This window comes from Triturus cristatus, chromosome 11, assembly GCF_964204655.1.
Source record: "Triturus cristatus chromosome 11, aTriCri1.1, whole genome shotgun sequence".
In the NCBI taxonomy this organism is placed as follows: domain Eukaryota; kingdom Metazoa; phylum Chordata; class Amphibia; order Caudata; family Salamandridae; genus Triturus; species Triturus cristatus.
Window position 1 is genome coordinate 552,945,211 of NC_140594.1, and position 20,105 is coordinate 552,965,315.

General features: G+C 44.7%; 1 long non-coding RNA gene across 2 annotated transcripts in view; it reads right to left on the reverse strand.

Annotated features, from left to right (window-relative positions):
* The window catches only part of LOC146785054 (uncharacterized), a 113,682-nt gene that overhangs the window by 35,453 nt on the left and 58,124 nt on the right, over nucleotides 1-20,105 (reverse strand). Inside the window, exon 3 of one of the 2 annotated variants that reach the window (XR_014970905.1) lies at nucleotides 14,789-15,175. The exons of the other annotated variant lie outside the window; for it this stretch is intronic. This is a non-coding gene — a long non-coding RNA (uncharacterized LOC146785054). Of the gene's footprint in view, nucleotides 1-14,788; nucleotides 15,176-20,105 lie in introns of those variants that run through there. 2 annotated transcript variants of the gene reach the window in all.

Sequence of the window (20,105 nt, forward strand, 5' to 3'; positions counted from 1 at the left end):
ACCAGGATTTTAGGAGTCGCAGGTGCACGGACAATTTGAGATCGGCCAGGGAACTCCCTCAGGTGGCAGTTGCTGAACTGGAAAAGGAGTAGTTGAAGGTAGAGTTGCGGGCCCTTTCTTTGAGTGACACCTAATGGATCTGATCCTTTCTCCACTGGGGGTGGTGCCTAAAAAAAGAGTTAGGATGTTCAGGATGATTCATCACTTATCTTGGCTGGAGGGAGGGTCAGTCAATTACGTCATTGCTAATGAAGACACCAGGATGCTTTGAGCCTCTGTGGATGATACTATTCGCCTGAAGAGGAAGTAGGGCGGGGCTGAACAGGAGAAGTGTGACATAAAGTCTTTATTTCAGTTGATGCTCATGCACCCTGCTGACTTTTCAGTGCTAGGCATGCAATTGGGGCTGTCATCTATGTGGACAAGGTTTTGCCCATGGGATTGTGCCATTTCCTGTGTATTGTTTGAACTGTTTGTTTAGCACCTTTTTGCAATGGGTTTTCACCAAAATGACTGGCCAGTGGGAAGTGCCTCACTATTTGGATGACTTCTTGTTTGTGGGTGAGCAAGCTTCAGGGAACTGCTGCAGTGCGCTTCAGCAATTTGAATCCTAGGCCCAGGCGTTTGGGGTGCCTTTGGTTCCTGAGAAGGAAGAGAGGCCATGTGAGGTTTTAACATTCCTGGGTATTGAGTTGGATTAAGTGCAATGGGTGGCATGGTTGCCACAAGTAAAAGTGGTGGAGATACTAGGTTTTCTAGGGGAAGTGATTGGGGAGTGGAAGAATGAGCTGAGGTAAGTGTAGAAGTTGCTGGGTTTCCTGAAATTTGCATGCCGGATGGTGAGAGTGGGTCAGGCATTCTGAAGACATCTCGGCATGGCTCTGTCTGGTGAGGTGGTTCCACGCCACAGGGTGCGGATTTCTTTGGCAGTCAGGGCTGACCTTTGTACTTGGCGAACATTCCTGCACGATTTTGACAATGTGTCCTTCATTTTTTTAAAAGAAAGCAAGTTGTGGCAGATTTGTAGAAGAAAGCACGGTGTGGCAGGTCCAGATACTCTCGGATGCAGCTTGGGCTCTGGGCTTTCGTCTTTTCTGGGACGGGAGGTGGTGTGTAGAGCTGTGGCTGGTGTACTGGTTGAGTCAGTGTCTGAGCATTGCTTTCCTTGAGTATTTTCCATTGGTGGTGGCATTGGCAACGTGGGGTGGCAAATTGATGAACAGGAGGGTACTGTTCTATATGGACAACATGATAGTGGTGGATCTGGTGAACAGGCAGAGAAAGAGGGATCTTAGGGTGTTGGGGCTTCTGTGGAGATTCATGCTGGTGTGCCTGCAGCTCAATGTGGTGTTCAGGGCTAAACATGTTGCAGGTGCCAGCAATGATGTAGCTAATTCATTGTCTCATTTGCAGTTGCAACGCTTTTGCCGTTTGCCACCAGGGGCGAAGGTGTTCAAGATGCCATTGCCTGCCGACATCTCGGCCTGGGGGGAGTGAGAGTTGCGGGTCTGGTCGAGAGATCGCTGACTGAGTCCACCAGGAGAAGCCACCGACTGGCATGGAGCGAGTTTGGGGAGTTTACAGGCCGTTCACAGAAGGATATGATGCTGGAGCGTCAGGAAACTGAATAGTGAGTGTTGCATTTTGCTTTATCTTGTATTGACAGGAGTCTGTTACTCCCTATAATTGCGGGCAAGTTGGTGGAGATCTCGCTCTATGGCAAGCTGTATTGGGATTTTAACCCTCCAAGGATAAGACTCTGGGCTGGGTATTGAAAGGGTGGGGCAGAGAAAGGGGTGTGGGGAGGGCGGCTTTGCAGTAAGCAATTATATTTGAGCTGTTACAGGATTTGTTGACTGTTCCGCATCTTTGTTATTAATATCATTTTGAAGTTGCGGTGTTTCGCATTCATATAATCTGAATGTTTTTTTTGGGCCTCTAGGATATTAGAGCTCTTGGAGACCGCTCGAGCTGGGGGGGGTTTTCCTGGTTGACGGTATTTTGTGAAGTGGTAAGTAACATGCAGGCATATTCACCCTCCAGGGAGGGAGGAAGGGAGCAAAGGTGACTGAAGGCGTTGCACTGGATGTGATGAGCAGGGGAAAGATCTTTAATGGAGGATGTGTGTAGGGCAAGTGAGGGAGTGACTGGGTATATGGTACAAGGTCAGTGAGTGAAAGGGGGAAGAATAAAGCAAAGGATATGGACTTTTGAATCGAAAGTGGGTCAGTTGTGAATGGTGCAGGAATGAAAATGTCATGTTTATTGTCATATTCATAAGTTTGACACATTGCTAATGTAATAAAGTTAATAGAATGTTGCAACCCTGTCCTAATAAATGGCCTTTTACGCTAATATGATGACATGGCACGTGATTATTGCACGAAATGGCCTCTTGTGTAAGACAAATACCATAAACAATTCAGCACCACACAAAGCAAATAAATCCTGAATGCAGAACATTCACAGAACCATTCTACTCTGCATCAGCCTAGACAGACCCTTTCAAGACATGCTTCTGGTGCAGATGACCCTGACTATCGCTCCTATTAGTGCACAAGTGGCACAGACTTGCCTTTCCTCCACAACAAGGATATTTTTTTCATTTATTTCCACAGTTCATTGGAAACATTTCTGGCCAGAATTGCTACATCAGGCATTCATATTTCAGCATCTCCGGACTGAATAGCCAAGTCACTTTGCCAATATGCCTCAGAACTTCGAAAAATGGGTCTCAAATGATGAAACGATGCAACAGGATTTATCGGTCCAAGTCTTCACATAAGTCATAACTAACCTCAGGCAAACGTACTCCCTTTTTTGTGTCAGCATGACAAACAACGTGGTGCAGCGCAAAGATTGCCCACACTTTTCATGTCACAAATGTCAGTGACACTTGAGAAATACGATATTAAAGTGCCCTTGGCACAATAGATATGCATGGTTAAAGGAACTAATGTGTGTTTTGCACTTGATATTATTGAAAAGCGCCTTCACTGTAGGATTAAAGAACCTACACAAAATGTCTTGCCTTAGTTAGTATGATTAATAAAGAATTTCCTTCATTTAGTAGAAATTGTATTCACCATAGAGATGAAATGTGACCTTTTAAAGGTGTGTTCTATTTCACGTGAATAACATGTAATAAACTGACTCTGTGGTTAAACATTTTCTTACACATGTGGTATGTAATCTAGCCAGAAATGATAACTAATCTTTGTAATGTATGCATTAATGATTCATATATTTGAACTAAATGTAACTCTCTTTCATAGTATTAGAAATGCATATTCATTTGTGTTTAAATGTGCACACACATATTAAATATGAACCATTAGAATGAATGCCAAACTTCAATTCAATTCAATTCAAAAGACCTTTATTCGGATTTCATAAAATCCATAAAAGTACAACAAAAGAAAAACAACACATTTATACAATAATACAATCCATAAAAACACCACAATCACAGCAATTCATTTTCAAATATACAGCTAACATAAATAATTTTCAGGGATTTTCCATCGTTTTGCGTGCGTGTACTATTAATCTCAGAAAAGTGCTGGTGCGAAAAATTAGTTCATCTGTATCCAGGGAAAATAATAATGAACAGGATTCCCCCAAGGAAAGGGGTCTTAATTTTCTAAAATAGGGAGTTAAAAACCAGTTAATATATTTTAAATAAAATTTACAGAAGAATAGGAAGTGAATGTCATTCTGTTTGCTAATTCCATCACATGGGCAGGGATTGTATTCTACTGTGTGATGATACCCCAAAGGGAAAGCCAACAGGAATTTTACAGAACCTGCCCTTAAACGAAAGAGCAGCGATCGTTCCCAATTGGACATGGGGAGAGTTAGATAAGATGGTAGTGGGTGCCTACACAAATCATACCCCATGTATGTGGCAACAGAAGATTTAGGTAACTCCCTCCCCATTCTTTCTTAATTAAAAAGTGCATAAAGTGCTTGTTTAACTACGACCTTATCATTCTTCTCAATTCCAGTGGGTTCTAAGAAAAGATTGCCTTTATCCACTGCACATAATGTTTTGGAGACCTCGGCTAACCAGGGTATTGACATATGGTGATCACACTTTAGGCAATCCATTATAATGTTTTTTGTTAGGGTCGCAAAGTTATTTGTCCAAATCCTAATCCAAAATAGGGCTGGTCTGGCTCTAATAAAATCACATACATAGGGGAGATTTAGTTCTTTGTGGCAAATGAATTCAGAAGCTGAAAAAGGAGCACCCAATATTTTTCTACAGAAACGATTTTCCTCACGTTGAATCCCTGAGTTTCTCCCTGAGCCCCAGACCTCAGCCCCATACGTTGCCACAGGAATGCACTGTAATTTAAAAAAAATTAAAATGGCCCTGGTGGCACCTATTTTCTTCGGGCGTTGGAGGCTCAATATAGAATGCCAAACTTAACATGAGTAGGCCTGTATTGTTACCATGCTGCCTGCAGCTGATTTCATTTTTCTGCTAACTCGACATTTCTTGCAGGTATTCATATGCATTGTTAGTTTAGAACAGCTACATGAATGTACTAGAGATAGGAAACTCAGGAGTCTGAGAAAAAGACCTTGACGAAGGTGCATGGAGAAACACAGCCCCACCTGAATGAGCCATTGTGGAGATGTTGCTGTTTACATGTGCCTGGGAGAAGGATGCCGTTCCCATGTCCAGTGTGGTATAAGATCGTAATGTTGCAGTCTGCAATGCAATATGTCAAATGAGACAATGGACCCCTGATGGTCTGATAGAGGGGGTGTTGACAATTGGACTGGCACGTTATAATATACTGTTCCCCTTGGATTGTTACTCAGAGGCTACCCAGATCCCTTCCTGACTCTGCGCAGATTCCTTCGCAGATGTTTTCCTGATCTCTTTCGGGACGCTTTGCAGATCCCTGCAGACACCTTTCTCTGATTCACTCCTTCTTGAGACTTTGCTAGCCAAATGGACTTTAAGGGGTTTCATACCTGAATGCTTTTTTTGATTTTTGCTCAAGTGTGGCTTAGGCTGACACTTTCCCGTGACCCATAGAAGACTCTTGACCGAGCTTCTGAAATGTTAACACTTTCCAAGTTTGATTTCTTTTGTCTTGACCTGACTTCTTTTATGGAATTTCCCTGATTGCTAGAACCATTTTACCCCAAACCATCCACTGGACTCTGAATTCTAGTTTACTAATGTATAAGAGAGAGAACCTTAGATTGTTTTCTGAGCACCACATTTTAATGTTATTGTTCTGTATAGCAGTTAAAGAACTGCTTGTCTGTTTGATTTTCATTTCTCTTAATTTCTTTCTCTGTCTGTGTCTACTTGTTGTCATTCCGTTTCCCTACAGCATGGTGCTGAGAGTAGTGTATTTGAATCTAATTATTTACTTGCATTAAAACCATTTGAACTTGGCTACAAATTCCAAATTCTCATTGTGTAGCCAAATGGATTGCGCTGTTAATTGAAATTTAGATTGATTGTTCATGCTAACTCCCATCACCTCTCAGACGATAATAAAAGTTATTCAGAGAACCAATAGTTTAGCAAGTGGGCCCAGAAAACACTAGATCAAATGCCATTTTGCAACTGACTCTAGCACCCCAATTTCACACCCTTCCAGCATATGGCGATGGTCAGAATCAATACTACACAAGGCAATCCTAAACAGGCGCCTTGAAGCACCACCAGCGAGGCAAAACCTGATTGCAAGCAAAATCAGCAAATACTGTCGCTTTACCAGTGAAGTGGACCTATAAAATGTTCCTTTACCTGTAGTGCCAAAAGTACTCGTACCTGCCTAGCTGAAGGGTAAAAGCTAACTCTCTAATGGCTTCTCATCAGCATGCCCCAGGATTGCCTTCAAAGGTTGCCATCCCAGTCCCGTACTGAAAGTATAGAAAAACCTGTAGATTTTGCTTTTTTAATCTGGAATACAAAGGTAGCAAGCCCTGATAAAGTCAGTTAGGCAGGGGTTGTATATCAGCCTTTTGGTTTTGCCAATGTTTTTTTGGTTTTATCATATTTTATGTAAAACATTTTTGTTAGGAAGCTGCTAGGCTCTCACAAATCTAATAAAAAAGCATTGGCTAAAAGCAGAAATATACTACGTCTCCAAAGCCCATATTGCCATAGACGTACCATGCACTGAAGGAAACTACTTTGTATGTGGATGTGGTCTTTCTTAATGAGGGAATGCCATCACTCATTGAGAAGACTGTAAATGAATGAAGTGGGCTGATCTGTTGCCCTATGGTGTATGCTGTAGTCCGTGGAAGAAAAATGGGACTGACACTACAATTGACCAATGGGTAGAGAGTACTGACTGAAAGCTCGTTTGTGTATATAATACATATAATCTTAGCAACATCAAGCTATATTCTCTGGGCCTCATTTATGAGAAGTGATGCATCGCTGTGTGAAAGCAGCGATGCGTCACTTCTCAGTGCGCCCTCCATGCGACATGATGGATGCGTCATATTTACTGTATGACGCATCATGTCGCAAGGAGATACAAATACATCAGTATTTCTGACGTATCTGTTGGCGCAAAAGTGACGCATTGCTGGAGTGTGTCACAAAAGTGACGCAACACCAGCAATGCGTCCTTTCACATGGGGCAAGTCCCATGTGAAAGGGCCTGCGTCAGTCTTACGCCTGTTGTGAGGCAGGTGTAAGATATTGACGCATTTGCACCCTAGAAGTGGCGCAGTGAAATCTTGTAGATTTCACTGCGTCACTTCTATGAGGCTTACTTACATGGGAACGCCCACCCTGCATACATTATACCTGACGTAGGTATAATGTAGCGCAGGGGTTTACAAAGTAACGCATCTACTTAGATGCGTCACTTTGTAAATAGGGCGTAACAGGAGGCATGTTTTACTCCGCCGATGCGTCACAAAAAGCGAGGCAACGAAAGCGCAAAACTGTTGCAAAGGCCTCATAAATAAGGCCCTCTATTCTTTATGGGCGTTATGTGACGTATGCACCTCGGGGCAGATTTACAAGCCCCTTGCGGCACTTTTGCGTCACTTTTAACATGGGAAAAGTGACGCAAAAGTGATGCAAGAGGCTTGTAAATAAGCCCCCTTGTATTTTGCAGCAAATTACACATTTAAACAGTGACATTAAACGTAGGACCAAAAGTTTCTAGGGGTTCTGTTTTTTCAATCCTTGCTGTACTTCAATATAAACATAATAAAATTACGATTTTTGTTTTTTGATATGTTACAATGAAATTACTCTGCCAAAGTGTATGTGCTTCTCAGCAAAAGCTTCTAAGACCATGAGCTGCCCATTGGTGGCTTGGTTGTTTTCATTTAGTTGCAGGGTAGAAACCTGCTTGCTGAACATATGCTGCATTCATTGTAGGCAGCACATGTAAACAGGTTCACAGTGTCAACCTCAAGCCATAAATCAGAGGTGATAGGGAGCCTGCAAGCACTCCACTGCTTGATTTTATTTACAGTCCAGCAGCTATAAAATGATTGCTTTTTCTGACCATCTTGCCCAAAAGGCTGTATTTTTTTTAGCGTTGAACAAGTACATCCACAGTCAGAAAGAAGTCTTTAGTGCCTTCATTATGTTGACTGTGGTTTTCAAGGTCGTTTATTATCCGCCTCCATGTTAAGTACCGTACAGACGAGTGCTTGAACATTTATTTTCCAACTACATCAATCTACTTTATGAAGGCTGACCGCCTGTCTCTCCTACAAATCGGCTAATTCTGGGCTGCAGTGACTTTTTCGGTTTCCAAATTGGGATGCCAGCTTTGAGAATGTTGATCAGTTTTTGAAAAAAAAAGTGAAATAAGGCCATTTCAAGTGGTGCAGTAAAACAACTGAAACATCTCTTTTCTTTCTATTATTTGTAAATTGCAGTACGCCAGTCAACATATTAACAGGGAGGGCGGAGCCAGATCCAAACCAGGTCTGCCTAAGATCTAAGTGCCTGTGAACAGGTCCAAACCAGGGGACTGCCTAAGATATAAGTGCCTGTGAACCTTCTGAGCCATGAAGATGTTCGGCATGTAAATGGTTCAACAAACTTCACGTAAAAATGTGATATAAAATCTCATCAAAATTTTAAAAAGTGCCTTCGTCTGAAGGCAAAATTCTCACATAGTATATGCAGAATTTTTCCCCCCAAAAATGTTTTGTAAAGCTATTCGCTTGCTCAAAGTCAGTTTTCGGGAGGTTTGCTTAATCTTCTACTAAAGCAATTTTACTGAGATATTTTTTAAGAGATAATATTTTTTGATCCTTGCGACATATGTTTTAGAGTTTTGAGAAAATCCTCTTTATTTATTTATTTGTTTGCAAAGTTTTATATAGCGCCGGCTAGACCCGAAGGTTTCAGAGCGCTTTACATGAGGATCAGTTTGTTACAGGTTCCATAATTACATAGACAAGTATTGACATAGGAGAAAAGAAGAAACATGAGATTACACAATAATGTGAGATTATTAGCGCATACACACGTCTTATGGGGAGTGAAGAGGTAGAGGGGAAAAGGTAAACGGGGGTAGGGAATGCAGGTAGGAAAACACAACGGGGAGGCGAGGAAAACGATGTCCGATGTCCGGCTGGGTAGGTGCCGGCTGAGGGGTGAACCAGAGACAACTTCTCTATAGCTGCATATGACAGCTCCACCGGGCATCAACCAAAGTTGCTCGGGCACCACAGCTTTACAGGAGGATCAGAGAGTTACAGGTTACAAAATAAATCACTTACAGGAGCCAAGAATAAACATAAGGAGAAAAACAGTGATTACACAGTAACAAGAGATATTAACGTATCAGCTGGGAAGGGTGGTAGCCACAGGATCACAGAGGGAGGAGGTGGTGGACGGAGGAAACACAACGGGGAGACAAAAAAAAACTATGTCCAATGTCCGGCTGGGTAGGTGACGGCTGAGGGCGTGAATCAGAGCCAAACTCCTCTATATCTGCCTGAACAGCTCCACCGGGCATCGGCTATGTTGCTCAGTCTCCACGGTAAGTACTATAATCATGGTTTTTGCCAGGGGGCCTCGTGATAGCTCCACCTACTGCACCAGTCCCGTTGTTACTGGGAAACCCTGAGCATAATTCAAACATCAAGCCGTGCTTGCTCTGTGGCGCTTGTCCAGCTGGTTCCTCAGACCGTGCTGCAGCTCGTTCCATGCCTCCCTCAATAGTTCCTGTATTCCAATGCGATCAAACAGTGAGGTAGGGAGATGTTTGGCAGGCTGACTCGCTTTCAAGGCAGGCTGTTTCTGGCAGAATATGGTAGGATCCGAGTCTCAATGACCTGAGCCTCTCCAATCTGTTAAAGCTGTGCACCCTTCATTAAGGCTAGGCATGCAGCAACATCAGAAAATGCGGGGGCCTGGGCCTTTCATCAGCAGGCAATAGTAGATCACTATTCTCAGGGCTCTGTCCCAGGCAGCCGCCATCTTAGAGTCAGGCAGCCCCTGATCTCCGGTGTTCACGGCTCTCCCGCTCTCAAGACCATCAGTTTAATCACCTGGTGAGTTTCTCCAGCTTTTCCCCTTTTACAAAGGCTCAATCAGCGCTGCCTTCCCTCTGCCCACAGGACTCACAAAAATGCAGCAAATGCGGTCTGTGATACACGCACAGTCTCAGGCTTGCGAACTCTCAGGCAGACCGGGGGCAGCCAATGTAAAACAATGAAACGCGTGCAGCCTCTGGACAGCGTACACTCAAGTAGACCAGGAGGCAGTGGGTGTAGATAGCGAAGTGGTCAACCGTCTCACGCACTGGTAAAAGTGGAAGGGAGCGAGCAGCAACTCACTTGGAACCGCTGCAATGCCAATCGGAGAAAATAGACGCTCGCGTGTCCACCAGCAAGCACCAAGACTTCAAGTGCTCCCTTTCCGATATTTCGATCCGCCGTCCCTCGCAGAGCACAGACAAGTCTCCCCCAGCACTCCTGCCAGCAGCCAGCTCCGATTCGCATGCTCCGATCCGGACCGCATCAGCGAGGTAGATTCCGTGCAAACTCCGGGTGCATCGACCGAATCCGTCCGGTAAGACTCTCCCACTGGCCCTCGGTCAGGCCTCCGAGAAGGAGGATCCACATCCTATTAGCCCCATAAAGGTAGATGGGGCTTCAAAACTGCATCCGCTGTACACCCAAGCCTCCCTCTCCGAAATGAGACAGGTGTAAAGGGTGGATGGGGTTGCAAAACAGGGATATTCACTTTTAAGTGATCCCAAGCCCTGGAGCCTCAGCAGGGAGCTCCAGCTCGTCGGCCATCTTGGCGTTGGACATGTGTGAAGAGGAAAACCTTACAGCTTCGCCCCCCCTACGACCTTATATAAACAGAGGGGCATACTTATCATTATATGACGCAGAGCAACGCAGCAAGTCACCGCGCAGCGTGACTGGGAAAGGGCAGGAATGTGCCGAAACTACCTTTGTATGGCACATTCCTGCCTTTTCCCAGCACTGGCACATAATGTACTGCCTAACGCCAACACAGGGACTCTTGCACCATGGTGAAAAGGTGCCTGCATTGTTAGCGTGATTGTTTTTGTGCAGGAAGGGGCACCTTCCTGCACAAAAACAATCCCCTGAGGCATTTTCCTCTTTCTATGTGTGCTGCAGAATGTAGCACACATAAAAAGAGGAAAAATAAACATATTTCTCCTCGTTATGCCTCACTTGGGGAGCCGTAGCAGTTTTGGCGCATTCCCAGGTCTACCACTTATTATAATCTGGGAATGCATCAAAAGCTATGGGTTTTGCATGGGAACACCCACGCACCACCCATGAAACACCTCCCAGGGACAGAGTAACGCAACGCATTGATTTGCACTGCCTTGCAAGGCTCTTGATAAATTGCATCTTCAGGGTTATGTCGTTTTTGCACCTCGTTGCGTGATCTAACAGTGATGCAACCCTTTCATAAATATGGCCCTGAATGTAGCCAGGGTATACGGCAATCAGACAGTGCCAGCAGGACTGGTCAGAAAGGTCAGTGTGTGGGCTGTTTGTTTTTTGGCTGTTTGTGGGCTTACATTAAGAACTAATTGTCCAGTTTGTACTGTTCTTGATATTACTACAAACATTGCCTGCAGCAAGCTCAAATGCATACAGTCTTCTATACCATGGAAAATACCTACGTAACGTCTTCACAAGTTCATATTGCCATGATCTGCACGTGTGCCACTTTTTTTTACCTAGCTGATTCACTACGGTGGTGGGAGTCGCTTTTATTTGGTGCCTGGGACTATTTTGTGTCCCAGTCAACCTTGAATTTAGCAAATTTTGGGCTTTAGCTTTTGTAACAGTCAAACTAGATATACACTTTTCAAGCATCTTCCGTTTGAGAGGAATGAGCTAAAAAAGAGTACCTCTAGCATTTAAGCAAATGTACTTCTCACACTGGAAATTCAGAATTGCATCTGGAGCAGTCAGAATTAATCACAGGTACATGTCAACAGCTTTCAAAAATGCGTTATGTTAAGCAGAATCAGATGAGGAAGTGACAGGAACGCTTTACACAACACGTCGACAAATAAAGTGAATGTGCTATACCTGACACGTTAACAGGTTAAAAAGTATGAGCATCTTCAGCACAGCCCTCCCTCGGCTGTGTTTGTGAGAAACCCACAAAAGCTTAGTTAAGCTTGCAGTATAGAAGATATATGTAGTGTGCACTTGCCTACATAGTCTAGGTGCTTACATAGAGAATTACCACCTCTGCTTTGGTTGAATTCAATTTCAACTAGTTGTTGACATTTATCCTTGTATTAAAACTCTGAAGGCAGTAGAGGAACATGGTTGCATTGAGACCTAACGTACATATGGGCAGAAAAATTAGGGGTGTGAGCAGTCGGAGCATACTAGCTAATGTTTTCCACTGATTGAATAAGAGAGCAAATCAATCTGTCAATATTTTTGCTTTGTTACATCATAAGAATGTACCTTAACAGTTAGTTCAAACAAACTTTAGTTTACTAAGACTTTCTTGCATGTCGCCTGAGACAGCGCATGTGCTGTCGATGAAAGATCTTTTGCTCCATTAAAAGGGCTTAGAACCCACCCATTAATTATCATTGGTTGGCTTACTCGTCACTCTAATGTCCTTGCATCTCATTGGTCATCATCTTCAGGTTTCACTTTCTTTTCGTGTGTTTCTCTACTCCAAGGACCAAGACCTAATTACTGCTTCCTTTCAGCGACCAGTGTCCTTCTACCGGGCGTGTTCTTTCCGAGGTACTTTTTAAAACATGTACTTGTATCACTCCACAATAGTGGCTATGTTTACAGCTTCATCTCCCACCATCCTCACTCCAGGTCATTGCTAGGCAGTCCCCCTACCCTCTTCACGCTGTCTGTCAACTTGCTGTTGCCTCTCACCCTCCTACCACTGCCATTGCCTTGCTCCCCCTACCACCCTCCTCCAACTGTCGCTTGTGTTGAAGCCTCATCCAGTTGTCCATGTGCTGAATTCCTCTCCTGATGTCCATCATGTTACTGCACCTTCCTGCCCTCCTCCTGCTGTTCCTCATCTTGCTGCTCTCTCCCACCCTCTTGCCACATGTTGGTTTCCCTCAGCTGCACCTAGCATGACCAAAACAAAGTTCTGACAAGGCCAGGGCTGGCCACAGCATAGTGCTTTTTTTTAGCAAATTATGCAATGGCCCCCTTACTAAGAACTTGTGATAAAAAACTCAGTCGGTCCACTGTATGCTTTCTGTGACTACACAGAGGCACATCTGATTTAATAGAAAAGGCTTCTCTCAAGATTTTTGGGGGGATTTACAAACATTTTGGGCTGAGTTAGCATCACAAAAGTGACGCTAAGCAGTGCAAAATGTTTTTTCTGCTATTTACTTCCCAGTGCAAACCTTCTTTTGCGCTGGAAAGCACCCTCAAAGTAGCACAAAGCAACGCGAGACACTACTTTGCATTACTTAGCGCCGAGGGGGAGTTACATGGTTGGAACATGGGCGTTCCCATGCAACCACCCATGCCTTTTGACGCAAAACCATATTTACAAAGATTTGTAGTCATGGTTTTGCATCAAAAATTAATGCTCCTTCAAAGGAGGCACTAACAGGAGAAATACTTTCATTAATCTGTGCTTTTCTGACTTTGCATGCGTGCTGCACTGGGAAATCATTTCCATTGTGTCTAAGCATAGGATTTTGTACAGGAAGGGTACCCTTCCTGTACAAAACCTATGCTAGACTCACACATATACACCCTAGCGCTATGGCGTTAAGGTGTGTGGATGACGGACTTCAGCTGCTATCAGTGCCAGCGCAAGGGAAAGGGGAGGAGAGAGCCATATCTTGAAGATATGGCACTCTTCTGCTCTCTCCCTGTCGTGCAGCGCAGCCCAGCCTCGCGGGGAGCCTCGATGCATTGCATGACTTTTTGGTAAATCTCTCCCTTTAAGGTGTATGCAGCTTTATTTTCAAGGATGCAAATCAGTCTTGACCCTGTTCCTCATGGGAACCGTCCAGCCTGAATTGCCAAGCCAGGTCTTCCCTCGACTGGAACCATGCTTCCGGGGTCCGGTTCCAGGGTAACACCTCTCATCAGCCAGGCTAGCTTGAATCCAGTGGCACAGTGAGCAGGAGACCCTTTGATAGAAACTAGGGGCCATATGTAGGTAAAAGTGAAATACCGAATTCTTAATACCGAATTTTACCGAATCGGTATTAAGAATTTGGTATTTCCGATGTAGGTAAAAAAACAATTCCGAATCCTTAATACAGATTGGTATTACCGAATCTGTATTACCGAATCGGTAAATACCGAATCGGTATTTCAAAATAGCAGCAAAATAGCAGCAATTGAGGAATCAGCCAATCCTGTGCATCCACCCCACCTCCCAACCAGGAAGTGGCCACACCCATGCAGGTGCATTGCATCTGAACCTTCTGGAGAGGCAGGGAGTGCAGAGGAGAACACAGGAGCAACAGTGAGAACTTTACCTTAAAAATACTGCATAATGGCCAACAAGGAGACCGAAAATGAAGCCGCAGAAAGGAAAAGAAAGCTAAAATTTAGCGAAAGGGAGCTTCAGATCCTGATTGAGGAGGTGGTTAAACATCACACAAAGCTGTTTGGGAAACAGTCCTTGCAAGTGCCAGAATCAGAGAAGCGGAAAATATGGGTTGGAATCCATGCCAGGTGAATGCGGTAGGAGTGACCCCCGTGAAATTGAAGACCTAAAAAAAAGGTGGTACGATGTCAGGAGTCAAACAAAGAAGCAGATGGCTGCGATCAAAAAACAAGCAAGCCTGACAGGAGGAGGAAGAAACAAGGCACCTGCACTGACTGCACTGGTGCAGCTGGTGGAGTCCACCAGAGAGCCCGACAGCGTCAGCGGAATCGGGGATGCAGACAGCTCAGCCAGAGCTGCCAACAAACAAGGTACGAAGCATGCACACCAAACTACGCCCCCCACTCCCTAACCCCATTCCCCAATGAGGCAGTGTGAATCCCACTCCAGTACAGGTTTCACTAAACACCAGCAATGCATGATGGGAGATGTAGTCAGTGTAACACCTAGCATGACAGTCATCCCACTGGACACGAAGGCATGTGAGACACATCAGTGATAAGCAAGCAGAGGACAGAAAGATAGATTGTCAGAAATGTAAATTTATTATTGGTACATAGTCCTGCCAGACTAGTGAGCTAATGTACTATTTGTTTCCACAGGCGAGACATTGCGCTGGTCTGCACATGACAAGGCAGGAAGGGCATCCCGGAGGGAGAGATCGAAGGAGGCCAGTGCAACTGCAGGGCACACCACACCACCACCACCGGCATCACCACTACTGCCAGCATCACCACCACTGCCAGCATCACCACCACTGCCAGCAACAACACCACTGCCAGTAACAACACCACTACCAGCATCACCACCACTGCCATCAGCAGCAGCAGCAGCGTCACCACCAGCAGTAACAAGACCCAGGAGGCATGCAGTTGCCAGACTCCAAGAGATGGAGTTGTACTTGGAAGACAGAGGTGGCGAACAGCCAACTGTGCCAGTGATGCAGGAACGCAGTCCCCCACAGTGCGATCACACACAGGTGCCAGACGCCGCAGGGCTAGGGAACCCAGTCCCCATTTGCAGGGTGAGGAGCATGGTGTGTTCGCAGGGCTGGAGGCGAGCATGGTAAAGGTTCAGCGCCTGCAAGGGAAAGCAATACTATCAGTACAGCGGCAGGTGAGACAAGTGAATGCAAACATGCAGAACATTGAGAAGAGCATCTGCTCCATGAACAAGACGCTCGCTGAGGGCATGAAGGAAATGGCAGAGGCATGAGGGACATGTCCCGCTCAGTGATGCTGCTGTGCAGAAAACTTGATGAGGACAGGATGGCATAGCGCAGGGAGAGGCAGAAGATGGAGAATCATACAAAGGTGGTGAACCGCCTCTCCACAGCCACCTCTCTCCTCTGCAGGCGCTCCGTGGCCATGCAGGAAGGGCTGGCACACTGCAGCCGTGATGTTTCAAGGGGGCTTGTTGAAGTTACAAGTGCACTTGAAGTGCTCCTAACTACTCAGGCTGCAAATACTGGTGCAGGTGATGTGGGGGACAGTGCGGAGACGATGAGTCACAGCAGTATAACGCCCCCTGCAACTGAGATTAGGAGGAGCAGCAGGCGTCATGGGGCTGGCTCTGGATCGATTCCCAGTGACGACAGTCTGCTCGGGGAATCCAGCAGTGTTGTGCATGGCCGCAGGCATTAATGGAGGCCACACTTTGACTACTTAACTGGGTGACTTAACCCATGACATCCGAGTAGGGTGGTTACAAATTGGACTGGCATGTTGAGATCTTTGTCTAGTGGCGTAGTGCCAATACATTAAACTACGTCATTCAAATGCAACAACTGGCTGTGTCTCCTTACTTACTCATAAATAGTTGCGTGTGATCTCAGCCCGTCTTTGTCTCCCATCTGGTGCTGGTGCCACTCCTGCTGCGTTGGGCTCTGGCTGTGCAAAATCATCATCATCGTCCTCAGAGTCAGTTAATTCAACTTCTGTACCTTTCTTAGTGGCAAGGTTATGCAGCATAGCACAAGTTGCGATGATCTTGCAGCAGGTGATGGGTGTGTACTGTCGTGCACCTCCGCTTTTGTGGAGGCAGTGGAACCTGCTATTCAATAGTCCAAATGTGCGCTCCACAACTTTGCGTGTTGATTTGTGCCCCACATTGTATCGTCTCTCACTTGGGGTCGATGGGTTTAGGTAAGGCGTGAGGATGAATGACCTCACAGCATAAGTGCTAACACCTAGGTGGAGAAGACAGTGCCATTAATGACAGTCACCCACACATTCATCTGCAGTGTACATCAGGGTGTGTCACAGTGATTTACCTAGCATGTATCCTTCTCCAAATTCTCCTGCAGCCAGGCGTGTGTAGATACCACTGCTCTGGAAAATGTATGAGTCGTGGGTTCTCCCAGGAAATTTGGCCACTATGTTGGTGATTAAGTTGGCTGCATTGCAGATTACCTGCAAATTAATGGAGTGGGTTGATTTTCTGTTTAGGTAGATGTACTCAGTGGCTTCAGGTGGACAGATTGGAATGTGTGTTCCATCAATGCACCCTATCACATGCGGTAACTGTTCCTTTTGGTAAAAGTCTGTCTTGGTTTTCAGAAGTTCCGACTGTGGTTGGGAAGCTTATGTAGTGATGCATTCTCTGCATCATGGCATCCAGGAACTTGTTAAATAAACGGGACAGGCAACTCTGTGACACCCCACCTACTGCAGCTATCACCCCCTGGTAACTGCCAGATGCCAGTAGGTGAAGGCTACAGAGCACCTGCACATGTGGTGGTATAGCGTGCGCCCTTGTTGTTGGATGCTCCAGGAGTGGGTGCAGGTCCCTTATCAGGTCCAGGATGGTTTGGGGGTGTAGCCTGTACCTTTCATGGATTTCTGCCTCAGTCAGTTGGAAGAGTGTGATGCTCTGTCTATAAACGCGCTCCTCCTGTCTCCAGATCCTCACTCCTGCTGCCTGTAGCCGCCTTGCTATCACATAGAGGGCCACCATAGTGATCACACTGTTGCATTTTGGGACTGTTTAAATACACTGCAGCTGATTACCACCTGCTTGCAGTCAGTGGTAATTACCGACTCTTAAACACCGAATTTTAGGAAATTCGGTATTACCGAATTTCTCAACATCTCTTTTATGGTTTTTACCGTTTCTTAATAAACATGTGACACTTACATTAAGAAATAGTTCCATCCATGTGGATCTGCATTTTGGCCTTTCCGCCTAATGCGTGTTACATGCCAGCTTGCTCTCCACAACGCCGTCTGACGCGGGACGCTCTCTAGCGCCAGCATCTTCCGTTGCTCAGCAACTAGCAACTCTCGGCGTAAACGTGCACGCTTCTATCGGCTATATCAGCAGGCTCATTTCGAGTGCTGCTTCCAATCCCTTCGGATGAGCAAGGACGTTTGCCTGCCGCCCGTTGCCCACTATTCGATCAAGGTAAGCAGCGAGTGCCTCTGAGCCTCGTCCGGCTCCCACAAAGCCCAAAGAATAGTCTTACATGTGAGATGGCCTCCTTTTTAAAACGCGCTTTAAATTTCCAACAGATTTGAGATGCTCGAATTATTGACGGCCAGCCGCCCCAGTATCCACATTGAATAAAGGTGAGCTGCTCTTGTCGTTTGAGCCACATATAACTTGAGCACTTTAAGTAATTAGACAGCTACTCTAACCCCATTCCAATTATCCACAGACTGGAATATTCCAAATGATGCACTGATTTCACCAAGATTAGACGGGTCTAGGTGGGTGACAACCGCCTCAACATCTAAATTCAACTAAGGTGAGCATTAACTGACACGCCATCCCAACATTCAGCAATTAAACATCTCTATCTAAATCTAATTCTAACCCCTTATCTATAGATAGAACTGGAATACCTCCATCTTGAGACTCACATGGGATGTCCAAGCTTTGCAATTATCTGAAGGGTTCAGATGTGATTCCACCAGATGTAACCCTGTTTCACAATTAGGTGAGTTTAATGCCACCTAAATTCTTTGTGAGTCACTATCCTTTGACAACACACCTGATTCAAGTCCTCTCACCACTTACAGGCCATCATCCTTTTGCCCCTGTCCTGATGAAGACCCGCACTGACCTTATAGTTGTGCAGTATCTGGGTTGAAACGTCAACACTATCCCCTGGAACAGTAACTAGAGCCTGCGCAAAACGAATTGATTTATTTAGCAGTTCTACTATGAATACCAATTTTCTGGCCAATAATAATTTTCTGACCTTTTAAATCACCTTGTACATAGCACGCACAATATCACTGAGCACCAATTGTCACCTTATCACTAACTGTTATCACTTTGTATTTTGACGGCTTACCTAAATGCTTCTGGGTATATATATGAATGATGTAATTTATAAAAATCGCTAATTACCTTACAAATTGTTTTATTTCATGTGTTGTTCAGGATTAATTGCAATGTTCGAATAACGTATGATTCGTACTATTAGTACAAAAAGTTGCCTTTCACACGACAGAATCATTGTTTCTTTGACTGTGGCTTAGAGGCAGCCTTGTCAGTTTCCTGAATCAGGATCCCCCTACCTTGAATACCAACCCTACGTATGCACATGGAGGCACACAATGTGGGCTGAAACAAAGTCGGTCATGTGTGAAGAGGAAAAACAAAAATATAGAAAGGAAAACTAGCATTAAGTGTTAGGGATAAGAAATTCAGGGATTATTGCTATAGTCTTTAACTGAGGGAATGTGCTCAAAGTGCCTGGAACAAAAAATATGTTTGGGGACAGAAACACAGAAGTTGGAGAGACATTAAAGTACTGTAATATTTCAGGGGTTTCGTTTCTGAAGTACGTTCAAAACCTATGGCATTGATGCCAATATTTATAAGAATCACTGGATAGACAAAAGACCCACACTGCAAGTTGCTGCCTCAACATTGAGGGCATCCGACAATATGGGTGAGATAGTTGATTTCCAAGGTTTTCTTTAGCAACCAGTCCAGGTGCTGTACTCTCCAGTCACTTTTTATGAGTGTGTTACTGCATGTGGTGGGCACCAGCACACATTTTTGGTAATTGGGATTTATTTTTCATCATTAGACTTTGATCCTAAACAAGATAAAATGAAATACAGGAAAGGGAGAAAGAAGAGAGAAGAGCAAGATAGGGACATAGTGTCAAAGAGAGAAAATAGGGATACAAAAAGAACCTGCAAGAGTGAGATGAAGAGACTGAGGGTCCGATTCACAAAGGTAAAGTTAGATCAATAGGCTAAATTAGACGAAAAGTCTAACTTTACTACTTTTCAGTATTCCCAAAGGTAAGTTACTACTAGTAACTTTACTGCTAGTGATGTTACTAGTGAAAAGTTTACTATTTTACTAGTACTAAAGTTACTAGAAGTAACTTACCTTTGTGAATACCGAAAAGTAGTAAACTTACACTTAGGTAAGTTTCTACTAGTAACTTTACTACTAGTAATTTTACTAGTAGTAACCTTACTACTAGTAACTTTACTACTAGTAGGTTTACTAGTAGTAAAGTTACCAATAGTAACTTACCTTTGTGAATACCGAAAAGTAGTAAAGTTAGACTTTAGTTCTAAGTTAGACTTTAGATCTAACTTTACCTTTGTGAATTGGGCCCAGAAAGTGGAGGGTGCCAAACTTTAATGTTTCCCAGTTCCATGCATGAACAGTTCATCCAGCCTAGAAATTGTCTTTGAATTCTGAGACTTGTGGGCCAGGTACTATAATCTGTTAAACAGGACTAGAAGTCCTAGCATCCAGCTAAAATAAATCTTGCTCTGAGTGTGGTGGAAGAAAGAAATATATTTAATCAGGTCTAGGCAGTGGCGGCCAGCACAGATCTAGGGTGGTAAGGCAAAGGGGTAAGGAGGTATAATTGGCAAAAAAAGACAAATTCACTTACCTCCTCGCCGCTCTGTCCCACGTCATCTCTCAGCTGAACAGGAAGCAGCCAGGCTCCCCTGAGACGATCACAATGCTGCATTGCAGCGTTGTGGTTGGCTCCCCTAAACCAATCACAACGCTGCAATGCAGTGTTGTG